Below are 13,060 nucleotides of genomic sequence, written 5' to 3'. Positions count from 1 at the left end.
AAAAATAATTAATAAATTATGACAGAAATAGGCGTTAATCTTTCTTTAGATAATTAAATTAGTTTCTAAAAACGATGAACAATATTCTACAAAATTGTAGATCTATGTAATTTTAGATTAGAGAAAATCACAGAAAGGTGAAAATTACATTCAATAAAGAGATCTGGTTCGTGATTTCTTTGAACCCATGATTTCAGCTGAACACTTGACTTTTCTAATTCCACGTAAGAGATAGACTGGTTGCCTAAATGGTACCTTAGACTTAAGTTAACTCAATCCCTCCCACAAAAGTGTTCTTAATCGAATTTACCTGATAATAAAAACAAGTTTAAAGCATACCATTCGAACTATTCTCTAAAGAATCTCTAACACTATAAAATGCCGTCAATAAAGTAGTACTTGCGACTTAGGGATTTAGTTTGCTAAATTACAATAGACTCCTTTCTAAATAAATACTTGTGAGTTTTGTTTTTTGAAATATTTTGTTCACCAACACAGAGGAAAATTTGAAAAGATTGCAATACCATTTAGTAAAAAAAATAAATAATATATTTTATAATTTTCTAATTTCAAGTTTTGGGAAAAGCGATAACCTCCAAAGGTGAGAACGCTTGTAGAAAATCTTTCAGTTTGGTGTGGTAACCAGAATTTTGTCCACTTGCCAACTTACAGTGAGATATTACTTGAATGGTGAGTGAGATTCACCCAGACTTGAAGGCGCCTCATATATTCTGCTTTGCTCTCACCCACTTTCTTTCCTCTATTTTTCTGTTTATTTTCTTATTTTTTTTTTAAAAATCCACTTCAGTTTTACCAAATTTTAAGCAATTTCTATTAATCGTATTCCCGTAAATAACTTATTTAATACTATGACGCTTATACGATAGGCAAAAAAAGTATTTGCACACCCTGTTATTTCAAGGTTTCATATAAAAAAAAAATCGCTTTTTTACTCAAATTACGTTTATTTAACTTCTTAAATCAAACACTATAAGATGATAAATAAAAATATGCAAAAGAGTCAAATAAATTAAGTATAAAGAACATAATGTTATTTTATACTGCAAAAAAAGTATTTGCACAGCTGTAATTTGGGATCTCTTGACATGTAAATAAAACAAATGCCCTAACAAAAGAGGATTAACGTCACCTTTGGTACTGTCTATACTCACTTTACTAGATTCATTAGTTTTAATTGTGTTTTCAACTAGTGCATTGATATGGCTCCAAAATCTAGAAAAATTCCTGTGAGTGTGAGACAGGAAGTGCTAATATTACATCGTGCTAGAAACAGTAATAGAGAAATCGGAAATAAAGTAAATTTATCGTTTTTAACAGTGATGTATATCATTGAAAGAGGAACAACAGAAAATAAACAGCGAACAGGTCGACCAAGAGCCTTAAATGAACGGGAGAGGAGGAAGGTCGTCAAAGACGCGCTGAGGAAACCAACTCACAGCGCTCAAAAACTTGCGCATGACCTGGCGTCTTGTTCAGGAAAGACGGTTACACCTCAAACAATAAGAAACGTCCTTCACAATAAAGGCGTACGAGACAGGCGACCCATTAAAAAAGCCATTTATTAGTGAGGTTAATAGGAAAAAACGTCTTGAGTTCGCCAAAGAATTTGTTAAATTATTTTTTTCTGATGGAAGCAAGATTGAGGTTTTTAAACCACAAAATATAATAAAAATCTGGAGAAGAAATAAAACTGGTTTGAATACAAAAAATATATTAAAAACTGTTAAGCATGGAGGAGGAAATATCTTGGTTTGGGGTTGTATGGCTTATTTTGGGGTGGGTAATTTAGAAGTTATTGAGGGCATAATAACAGCTCGGTCTTATTTGGAGGTGTTGCGAGGCAACTTGAAGGCAAGAACTTTAAAATTAGGTTTGGAGATCGATTTTCATTTCCACCAAGATAAGCATCCAGAACATACGGCCAACATTACAAAAGAATGGCTTCTTTATAATGTCAGAAGATTACTGACCCCACGTCAATCACCAGACCTCAACCCAATTGAAAATCTGTGGCATATTCTGGACAGGAAAGTCCGCCAGACCTCTATTACAAGTAAGGAGCACTTAAGACAAGTGTTAGTTAATTCCTGGAACAATTTATCAGATGAGGTGACAAGAAATTTAGTTGAATCAATGCCAAGGCGTTACAAGCCGTAATTGAAGCTAAAGGGATGCACACTAAATATTAAGGACAATGTTATGATTGGTTATGGGTCAACCAAATTATTTTTTGAAATATTTAACTAGGTGTGCAAATACTTTTTTTGCAGTATAAAATAACATTATGTTCTTTATACTTAATTTATTTGACTCTTTTGCATATTTATATTTATCATCTTACGTGCTTGATTTAAGAAGTTAAATAAACGTAATTTGGGTAAAAAAGCGAATTTTTTTTTACATGAAATCTTAAAATAACAGGGTGTGCAAATACTTTTTTTGCCTATTAACAAGACTTCATCCTTACATCAGTTCTCTTACTTGAAAAATTTGAGATCAGCAGGAATTTTTTTTCATATCTAGGTATCTTCACGTACATTGTGCTCAATTCATAGTTTACATTAAAGTTAAAAAACTGAATTATTACTTTAGAATCACTATAAGATAAAAGTATTATTTACTATTACTAATTCCTCGAAAGAGGAAACCTTGTATCTTGTTGTTTTCATTGGATACACGCGTTTTAAAGACACAAGTTTACGAAAAAAACCTATTAGTGATATTTAATAATAACATCACTGAGTAAGTTATCGTTTTTTTAATGTTAGTTTTTACTTTTTGTCTTTAAAATAATTAAAATATTTCAAATATTGTAATCTGTGCTACTAGGGCGCTCGGACAATAAGCTTTCGGCCAAGCTGTAGCTTGTTTTTTATGGTGATGGTTGAAGGATTTCTGTTCGAAGATAGGATTGTCATATCGCAGCAAAATGTAGTTGGCCGTCTATACCAATTGGAGAATTGTGCCAAGGATATACTTCTTTTACTAAATGCACACCAGTGGACATGCAAAATATGGGTCCATATCCCGTCGAACCTGGTAATACAGGTCGGTAGATAGGATTTCAGAACAAGGAGTATTCCCTTGAGCTTTAGCTTTTGCTTTTCATTTACACATAATTATACAGTTGCAAAAAAGGATGTTTTGTTTTTATCTATTAAAATGGTAGTCAAGCTAATAAAAAAAAACTCTTTTAAAGAGTTCAGGTATTTTTTTTATTTTAAAACAGAATTCTATTCTAAAAGATGAGAGAAAACTCTTGTAAAAGTATTCAATGATAATAATAATAATAATAATAATAAAGCCACGATGAAAATAAAATATTCTTGAATTTTGCACATGAATCGGAGGGTTTCCTTTCATAAGATGCCTTCTTTAGTTCACAAAATTGAATTTACTTGATGTCTTTACCTTTGAGAAATGTGCCATGAATGGTAATCATGAATGAATGTGTCATGATGAGCTTATTTGGAATCTCTAGCGGCTACATTTTTTGCCATTTCCCACGTTCTTTTATACGAGAACATTACCATGCATTGAATAAGATTGATGAAAAATTAAATATAGTTCAATTATGTTTTTAAATTCGTTCATTGTTCTATTATGTGAAAATAATAGGCTCATTTCCTCTATTTTTCATGAAAATAACATATTTTTTTTCACGGCCATTGTTAGGGACATTTGGGACTCTTTAGGGACCCTATGTTTCGGTCAAAGTGTTTGTAGTTAATTTTAAAATAACTAATAAATATAAAATTACCCAAAAATAGCACGAAACTTAAATAAATAAATAAAATCGATAGACTTCAGGTTAGGGTTATGTGTGAACATCACACAGATAGCCAGTTAGTCTAATCTAAGCTATTAGCATAAGACGCCTTGGTTATTCTCCTAGGGAAGGATGGTTTGACTTTTATGAATCCCTGGATATTCGAGGATTGGGTGCAATGAAAGAGCTGGTTAACTAGCAAGGAAAGGGTCTAGCACATTTTGTGGACCTGAATTATTTTTAATTTTTGGCAATTTAGGGATTATCAAGAAATGGAATGGCAAAAATCAGCATATATTTAGCAAATATTTTCTCTTAAATTTATTGGTCTGAATTTTAATTACCATACTCCTAAACATTCCAAGAAAACAGGTTAACGGAGTGACTATTGTGAGGAGATTTTTTCGTGATTGCAATCAAAATTATGCCAGATATGTATGTGTTCTCAAAATGCCAAAACATCTAAGAACGGAGATTAATATCAAACAAACATGTTTTTATTTTGTAGTATTTAAGTTAATAAACGTTTCCAATTTTATGAATTATTTCATAATATGATTTTTTATTTACATTATTTACTTTCACAACTGCGGTATATTTCTGCAGTAAGTGAAGCTGATACATACAACATGATAATAGATAAGTACTTGAATAGCACGAGGGGAGAATTCACCCATAATATCATTTAACTTAAAAAATGAACAAATAAAAACAATGTAATTCATCTATTAGTGTAATTAATAGATGTTCCGACATGTTTGCTATTAAGCAAAATTTCTTCTTTATTGGAAAGGGAAAGCTGAATAAAGCAGAACATTTACTGGATGTTAGCCAGTACCATAGCCAAGTTTGGCTCGATTCTCACATTGGTCCTTTGATATATATATATAACAAAAACAATATTCGTCTATATGGTCATCTATCTTATCTACATATCTATCAACACCATTTTATTGACAAAAAGTCTTGTAGCGTTCTTTTCAACTTTTAAAAAACTTATTTTAGTCTACAAAGTGCTTAATAGTTTTTTTGGAGGCCCAGATACAACTACGAATAATGAGTATCTGGCTGCTTATAATAATAACTTTCAACGTACCACCATTGTTTTTTTAAAAAAAAAAAAATTAAAGTAATATCTATTTTTCAGACTTGCTTTGAAGCTCTAAATACTATTATTTATTAGGTGTCTTGAACAGATTACAGAGGCATTACAAAAGCATTGATTCCTTCAGTATGCGGGAAAAGAATAATAGAATTTGGAAATGAGTAAACAACGATTAGAATACTAGGATTTGGGAATGCTAAACTTGAGGTTCAGCTAGGCAATATTATTCTCAGAGGGAAGCTTGTCTCCGGATCTGTGATATCTAGTGGTGGTTGCAATTTTAACATAAATCCAACTGTAAAGAACGGATTGGACTTGCAATTGATCCTTTTTTTAGACCAGATTTAAGAAGTAAAAAGACAAATTTCATAAAGGATTATCAGGTAAGGCATGCAAGTTAAAAGTAAACCTGGTGTTAACCGCTTAACAGGTTAGTTTAGAAAGCTTTGGATAAACCTAGAGAATTAATTAAAACTGCTTCTTACCTCTGACTGTTTGGAGATAATGAATGGTAAGGATTGGTTGGCTCTTGCTGCCTACGAGGTCTGTAAATTAAGTAATAAGACTGTTTTTTTAAAAAAAATTTATTAAAAAAGAAATACAATTCTATATTGTCACCTTCAAAATAACTTCCTTCTGAAGCCACACAGCGCTGGAGACGTTTCTTCCACTTCTCATAGCAGTGCTCGAACTCCGATACTGGAATAGACTACAGCTGGTAGGTTAAAGCCGTTTGAATGTTTTCGACTGACCCAAAATGAGTTCCCTTGAGATGATTTTTCAACTTCGAGAAGAGAAAAAAGTCACAAGGACTCAAGTCAGCGAATAAGAAGGCTGAGGAGCCACAGGAATGTTTTTACTGGCCAAAAACTCGTATCTTGAGGTAGAAACTCTTTGTGGACGATTCCGTGGATATCGAAAAAACAAATCAGCATGCATTTGATCTTCGACTTCGCCATCCTTGCTTTTTTTCAATTTCAACAAACGAGTTTTTGGCCAGTAAAAACATTCCTGTGGCTCCTCAGCCACATTCAAACGGCTGTTACCGACCAGCTGAAGTTCTAATTTCTTAATTCTTTTTGAATAAAAAAATTTAAAAAAAATCAGTCTCATTACTTAATTTACAGACCTCGTATGTTCGGGATGCGTATCACCGTAGATCGAGCATTATTAAAGAGATTATTTTATAATTGCATTGATATTATTATTTACTATTTCTGTTTTGTAATGTAAAAATTGAAATTTAATTTGTTTATTTTTATTCAACCTTATTGTCATTCATTATTCTTTTTTTTTGTATCAAATGTGGTAACTCGCCTGACGGTCTATTAACAAGGCTATATATTTTAATAAAAATTTGCCAATGTAAATAAATAACTAAATAAAAAATGTTTATAATAATAATAATAAAAACTGGTAGAAACTTAGTACTTAGAAATAAGGATAGAAGAAAGCAGTGAACCTTTTCTGGGTTCCTGGACATCAAGGAATCCTAAGTAAGAAAAAGCTGACGAGGTTGGTTATTTGACAGACTTTTATAAAAGACAGACTTTTATGAAACTTTTTCGCCTACTTCATACTACTACTTTTTCCACCGGAGGGAGAGTGAAAAGAAATGGACATTATGGAAACTTTATTTTTGAGTCAAAGTCGATACAAAATGTGAAGCCACAGAAATCTCTTCAGATTATTGATTGGGAGTGAGAATGTTCTAAGGCTCCTAGTGATTACCGGACGTCCATTAGTGTACTTAGAAAAGGTAATTTGCAAGAGTGTAGTTCAAAATGTTAAAAGTAATTGACTTCTTTGAAATGCCACAGTTTCTGAGATTCTAGAATAATTTTTACTTCATTATTTAATTTCTAAATTGGAGATTATAACTTCCTATAATATTTAAAGACATTAATTAAGTCCTTTAACCTTTAAACAAAAGATGTAAAATAAAAAAAGAAAAGAATGCTCAGTGGAAGTCCAGAGCATCTCAATTTTCGTATAATAAAATCCAATATTAATTTCCCAGTGATAGCAGCTGCACAGAGGGAAGGTTAAACAGCCCAGTGGGTTGTCGTCATCTTTACAAGGCACCAATAATCAGAAGATAAAAAATGCGAAATTCCCAGTCTCTGGTGTTGGACGAGGGTGCTCTGGATAGCTAAGGAATCAAGGAATTTCATCATGGTCTGTAGAAATGAAAAGAGAGTCCCCTATTCCCAGCAGTCTAGATGAAGGCATTTATATCCGCTAACTGCATGTCCTACGATAGAAATGTATATCGGCATTTCGAGAGTTCACTTCACTAATGTAATAAACCAATTTTTTGTTTTTGTTATTATATCAGTTAATTTCCCAGTAAATGAGTTTTTCGACGGCAAAATTTGTTTCAACGCAACAGAGACTAAAATTAATTACTTTTAAGGTTTTTAGTTAGCCGACATGAACATTGCTGGCCTTCATTCAATTCATTTAATTTATTTTGTTTATGTATTATAAGCAATAACATTTACTTGTTGCCAGTAGGCAGTTTTAAATTAAATAAAGAGATTTAAAAAGAAGCTTCAGTAAGATAAACCTAACTTCTCTACTGAATTCTGAGTTTATTTACTGTTCGGACTCACTAACTTAAGTTGCACGAAGATGTAAATCTTATTGTTTTATTTATTTATTTAGTACATGTAAAAAATGTACATACATAATATGTATAATATTGTATATTATATTGTATAATACATAAAATACCCATTAAAAGTTGAAGTTTATTTTACATGATTTAAAAAATAAAATGTAATAAATATTTTTTTGTTTAATAAAGAGCAAAAAAAGTTTCTGTTCAATTAAATAATAAATCAACAACTAATACCTTTAGATGAAAAATGAAGGAACAGAAAATGTAATAAAACATAAAACTAGAAAGACAAATTTTTTTAAAAACCGCTAAATTCATAGTCAGAAAAAGTAGAAGAAAGTTTAAACAATTTAGAACTCTTTATTCAACTTAACCCAATATTTATAACTCTAAGAACCTTCTCCAAAAAGTGGAAAACTTGACTTTACTTAAGTGTCATTAATCGTTCTGTCAAAGTCAGAACCAATATCACATTTTTTAATGGGATTGAAAAAATAACTGCCATTTCAGTCTAGAAAAATTTATTTTGCCGAGCTTTCGACCTAGGGACTAGGTCATCTTCAGGGCTGTGGAACATATTTACAGTTTGTTAACAATGATTCTATTGAAATGAATATGTATAATAAAACGAAATTTACAAAAATTATTTACCTAGTTTAGAAAATAACACCACAGCACTTTCCTTACACAGCGCAGAAAATCATCACACTTTCGATTTTCCAAACACAAAGATACTTAAATCAGAAACCAACACACAAAAAAGGAAAATTCTGGAAATGATATACATATCTAAGACAGAAAACAGTTTAAATTTCAAAACAGACACGAACAATTTAAACAACATATACGCAAACTTACTACAAAATACTTGACAATTGGCAACACTGACTTCCACACAACCTAAAACATATTACACATAGCCCGATCACACTCAGTCCATGAACAGACAAGACAGAAGACACACCAACCCTGAAATGTAATAGTATTACTTTCTAAACTAAGTAAATAATTTTTGTAAATTTCGTTTTATTATACATATTCATTTCAATAGAATCATTGTTAACAAACTGTAAATATGTTCCACAGCCCTGAAGATGACCTAGTCCCTAGGTCGAAAGCTCGGCAAAATAAATTTTTCTAGACTGAAATGGCAGTTATTTTTTCAATCCCATTGAAACTATGAATCAGTCACCAAAAAGAATGAACAACAATAACATTTTTTCTTAGATAATCTAAAAATTGTGGATATTGGACTGCCACAGAAGATATACAACACCGACTGCACTTCATCCAAACTATTATTAAATAAATTTTTGGGATGGATTCTAAAATAGATATTTCTATTAATTCAGAGCTTACATTTTTTTTGGCCTCGTGTGCAAAGCTGGATTTTTTTAAATACAAAATGGTATATTAGTGTCGTTTAGATAATTTTCAGAACCAGCATAAAGGAGATGATTTTAAAGAGACGTTAAGGGAGAAGCTATAAAACTGCTTAACTCCCATTAACTAATCTTTTAACCTATTAATAGGGTGTACTTTTTTAACTGAGATTTAACAATGTACTAAATCTTTTAAATTAATAACTTTTTATTCAAGTGGAAATAAATTTTTACTTTTTCGGACATTTTTATCAAAAGCGGTTTAATACTAACCTTATATAGTTTAATTCCTGACAATTTTCTGGCAAAAGTCTCCAATTTTCCTCGATTTTCTTCATCTCATATAACCCAATTTTAAATTTGTAGGAATCTATGGCTGGTGGGCATTTAGTTTTCGTAATATTTAAAACAACATTTTTCAGTTGACTTGTTTCTTTCTTGCCCAACAAAATCTGGTTCAAACATTTTTAATCTTTTATTGAAATAAATTATCTCATTTATCATATATTATTTAAGTGTACATTTTTAACCTACAATATTACAAGGTAATTGAAACTTTTAAAGCTTACAATTATCTCTTACACAATAATTAGGAATAAATCATTGATTAAATCCAAATTTAATTTACATCTGGCTGATATAATCCTGCCTCTTTTTCACATTAGATTATCTGGTTTGGTCTTCTACTTAGCGACAACAAATTAATATTTTATAATATAAGTGTGATTGAATAATATTAAATGAATGAATAAAAATATTGTCAATTTAAAAGTAATAAGATGTTGTTTCTATCGCAAGTTTATAGCAATAACACCTTTCCTTGAATGCTCCAAATAAGTAATTAAATCGAGAATAAAGTGGTAAGATTAAGTTAGTTTCCTGGTAAACAGCAGGAAGTGTTTAGCAATCAATCTCGCTACTCTCTAAAAGGATTACTCAATAAACTGTTGAACCCATATTGCTGTCAAATAAAGCACTCAGTGAACCAGATTCTTTCTGGCAAGAAATACGTACATATATTGTAAAGTTCTCTAGTTGCGTTTTTTGTTCGCCTCCCGCTGACCCGTATCAGAAACTTAATATATTTGATATTTGGTTATAGATCTGCTAGTGAAGTATGTTTTCTAGTGTTTTTCCTGCAACGCTTAATATTATTATTTTTTGCTTCTTGTATATAGAATGTATTATGATAAAGTGCTACTTTACAAAATAGATTTTTTAGTTTTTAGCGAATGAAAAAAACATTAAATTTTTCGAGAGAACTGTACAATATTGAAGTCAACTATCCTTTTTAGTACAAATTGTTAGTTTTAACAAAGTTTAATTACGTAAATCACCCCTACTGCTAATTGTATTAGGACGGCTCCTTCTAATTCTGGCAGGCAAAAGTTTGCCACTTTTACAAGATCCAAAATTTGAAACTTTTTTTCTGCGAATAATCTGCTCTGGTCTGAAGAGGATACTTATTACTAATTAGCGATTGCAACTCTATCTGTTAGAATTTTAGAGACTTAACCTCTTCTCCTGGCCATAGTCTCATGATCAAGACTCATCTACATTAGAACACCCTGTGGAGATGTTTTATTATTCACCTTTAAGAAAGAATAGAACTAGATGAAGATGGCCTTATCTAGCGGCCTGGTCTTAGTTAAGACCTGCTACCAGTAACCGGCGAGATCTCCATTTTGATTTGTATCACAGACCATGTGATTTGAAATTAAATGACTCATTACATCAATCAGAAATTACTGATAACTTTGCCGGCTACATATGCTAAAGGTTAGTAATTTGAGTACATAAATAGGCATAAAAAAATCTATAGGAACGGATTTTTATACATTATATGCATACAAAAATAAAATACATAGAAAAATACCCATTTAAATAATTATTAAAAGAAAGAAAACGACTGCTGAACTTAACTAAAACGTTTTTACATATTTTGTAACAACTTACTTACGAGTATATTCCTCGCTTAGTTTATTTTATAAACAAGAACATTATTGCAAATCATAACAAGTCAGAAACTCAATATCCGTTCCATCTTGGCTTATCCAATACCCCTTCCTATCTAGAATAAATTCCCCTAAAGACCAACATTTCTCGTTTATTTAGTTATCCTCTCTCTTGGTTACTGCCTTCTATCATCTTCATCGGACTATCATAGAATTACTAAAGTTTTTGGCCTTCAACAGATTTTCAGCGTAAATTCACATATTATACAATGAAAAGTGGTAGTAAAATTTACTAGTACTTAATATTTATTTTGCGAATAAAAAAGTAAAGATAAAGATTATTATTTTAATGATACGGAAAAAGAGCATTTTCAAGACAGTTAAGAAATGACGACAAAAAGGGTAGTTTTATAATTCTTTACAGGCTCAAAGAACTACAAGCAAGGCGGCGACTTGTCCATAGGATGACCGACCCTGTCCAAGGCAGTATTCCACCATTCTTCACTAGTCCATAGTCAGTCTAGGTTCCGGTTTTTCGTAAATGAAAATCAATTAAATTACCTCTGATCATAAAGTCAGTCCGGATTTTGATAGTTTGATACTTCTATATACGTATTTTAGCATTAATTATAAACTTTCGGATTGTAATATTTAATATTCTATTCTTTGAATTTAATCATTAAACTGTTCTAAATTCTGTTAGTAGAAAAATAAATTAGATCAATATTGCACGAAAACTTGAATATTATTGCAATCAGAAATAGCGAATAGAAACCTAGAGACGCGCAAATTCCCATAATATAATTGGGCTTTTCCATCAACAAATAACCAGTTGCATACAAAAGACAAATAGATATCGTAACAACCACTAAAACAATGTAATTTATACCAATTATAGAGCAAAGTTTTCTCTACAATTGGGTGAAGAAATCATTGAATTTTGAAGAATATGAAGAGAGTTATAGAGGTTTGAAATTTGAATGAATTTGAAACCCCCCCAAATTCAACCATTTATATCTCATTAACAATTTCCACTAAAACAGTGCAATTTAAAGCAGATATAGAGCAAACATTTCTCTACAATTAGGTAAAGAAATAATTGAATTCTGAAGAATAGGAATACGAGTTATTGGGGTTTGAAATTTTTACGAATTTGACAACCTCCAAACTTTAACCTTCTATATCTCAATTGCTATTATCACTAAAACATTGCAATTTATACCAGCTATAGAGCAAACATTTCTCTACAATTGGGTGAAGCATGCACTCAACTCTTATACACAACTTACTTTTTCCTACTGTACAGTTTTAAATATAAATGTTTTGTGTCAAAAAGAGATCTACTTTCGTTCTTGAGTTGTTTAATTTAAAGATTTATTATCGCACAAATCCTGAAATAGAAAAACAACACTTAGAAGATGAGGATTACCAAATATTTTGTTGGCATTTTCTTGATTCTTGATTGGAAAGACATGCGGTTCATCGAAAGCAACTATGGCGACGCTTTATGTTAAAGTTGCTATTAAACTGGATAGAATTGTATTAAAGCTGTGGTTACTAGTTTAACCAAGTTATTGATGGATTTGAGAAATATGGTTCTATCTCTCTCTACTAACAGCCAGAGAGTTTGTTGGAAAACAATAATAATTTAAATTATGTTCGGCAAAATTTGTAAAGAATAGATTAAATTTTGAATTGCATACATTTTTTTTTTATTAATCAAAAATCTTATATGGACACAATAGGTAGCAATTTCTAACATTTAAATAAAATGTAAATTAAAGAAAAACAAAATAATTTTCTTACACCATTATTTAATTAGTACCGATTTTGTTTCTAGAATTTTATTACATTTTTTAAAATATATATATTTGCCTTAATCAACGTTTCTTTCACTATTTTCGGACAGCTTCAAGGATGTTTACGTTGAACTGAGTACAAGTTACATTTATAGAATTCATTGTAATTTTATATGGGTGGTTTATATCACAAAGTTCCTTTTTTTAGGATATTACTGCTTGAGATTATAAAAAGATGTTGCTTGATTTTCGAAGTTATTGTTACTAATACATTCCAAAACAATGATTCCTCCTTTTTAACGCCATTACTTTATATACATACTTGCAGTTTAATAAACCATGCATTATTAATAATTGTCACGGACCCAAAAACTGTTGAAAATAAAAGTAGTTTATTGCTGAACTA

The sequence above is a fragment of the Rhodnius prolixus genome, unplaced genomic scaffold (assembly GCF_049639745.1).
Source record: "Rhodnius prolixus isolate KJV_2025 unplaced genomic scaffold, Rpr scaffold_10, whole genome shotgun sequence".
NCBI lineage: Eukaryota > Metazoa > Arthropoda > Insecta > Hemiptera > Reduviidae > Rhodnius > Rhodnius prolixus.
Note: the sequence above shows the minus strand (reverse complement) of the source record.